Here is a 1,570-nt window from a genome sequence, read left to right on the forward strand (position 1 = left end):
GACATGCCTGAGAGAAGCAGAGGCTTCTTTCTTTAGACCAATATTTTTTGGAAAGGGCCTGATAGTAAATATCTGGGACATGGCAGGCCATAGAGTTTCTGTTGTGGCTACTCGGCACAAAAGCGGCCATAAACAATACATTAGTGAGTTTGACTGTGTCCCTAAAAATTGTATTGACAAAAACAGGTGGCTGACTGGATTTGGCCTATGGGTCATAGTTTGCCAACCTCTGCCCTAGATCATTGTGTCATAATCCTTACTGTGCATGTGTGTAAATCACCTGGGGAATCTTGAGAAAATGCCGATTCTGACTCAGTAGGTCTGGAGTGGGGCTTTTATTCCTTTAAGTTGGAGTTTCACTCTGTCGCCCAGGGTGGAGTACAATGGCACACTCAGAGCTACTGTAGCCTTGACCTGCTGGGCTCAGGTGATCCTTCTGCCTCAGTCTTCCAAGTACCTGGAACCACATGGTGCATGCCACCGTGGCTGGCTAATTTTTTGATTTATTGTAGAGACGAAGGTTTCATCATGATTCCCAGGCTGGTCTCGAACTCCTGGGCTCAGGCAATCCTCTCGCTTCGGCCTCCCAAAGTGCTGGGATTACAGGCATGAGCCACGACGCCCAGCATTGGAGTGGGGCTTTAGATTCAGCATAACAAGTTTCTAGATTATGCCAATGCTTCTAGTTTGTGGAATACATGCACTTTGCGTAGCAAGGCTCTAGCCCTTTACTGTCCAATATGGTTGCCCCTAGCTACATGTGACTATTGGATACTTGAAATGTGGCTGGTCCAAACTGAGATGTCATATAAAATACACACTGGATATCAGATATCAAGGACAGTACCCAAAACCATGAATAAAAAATGTCTTCATTTAAAAATATCAATCACATTTTAAATGGCAAAAATAATTTCACCAGGCTAGCCATATGGCTCACACCTATAATTCCAGTGTTTTGGATTACAGAGGCAGGAGGGTCACTTGAGGCCAGGAGTTTGAGACCAGCCTGGGCAGCAAAGCAAGACTCCATCTCTACAAAAAAAAAATTTTTTTTTTTTTTTTTTTGCACACATGGTGGTGTGCATCTGGAATCCTAGCTACTTGGGAGACTGAGGTGGGAGAATCACAGAAGCCCAGGAGTTTGAAGCTACAGTGAGCTAAGATTGTGCTACTACACTTCAGCCTGGGCAACAGAGCAAGACCCTGTCTCTAAAAATTATTATTTCACTTATTTTTATTTTTCTAATATAGCTACTAGAGAGATTTTTAAACCAAATTAGCTGGGTGTGGTGGTGTATGCCTGTAGTCCCAGTCGCTCAGGAGGCTGAGATGGATGGATCACCTGAGCCCAGCTGATCGTGGTTGCGGTGAGCTGTGATCATGTCATGACACTCCAGCCTGGGTGGCAGAGTGAAACCCCAATTCAATTAAAAAAAAATCCCGTCCATGGCTTCCATTTGTGGTTTGTGTTATATTTCTGTTGGACAGTGCTGCTCTAGACCCTACCCATCTTTAAAAGGTGAGCTCAGCCGGGCTCGGTGGCTCAGCCTGTAATCCCGCGCCTTTG

The sequence above is a fragment of the Carlito syrichta genome, unplaced genomic scaffold (genome assembly GCF_000164805.1).
Source record: "Carlito syrichta isolate Samal-C Ts95f unplaced genomic scaffold, Tarsius_syrichta-2.0.1 Scaffold316384, whole genome shotgun sequence".
Classification (NCBI taxonomy): Eukaryota; Metazoa; Chordata; class Mammalia; order Primates; family Tarsiidae; genus Carlito; species Carlito syrichta.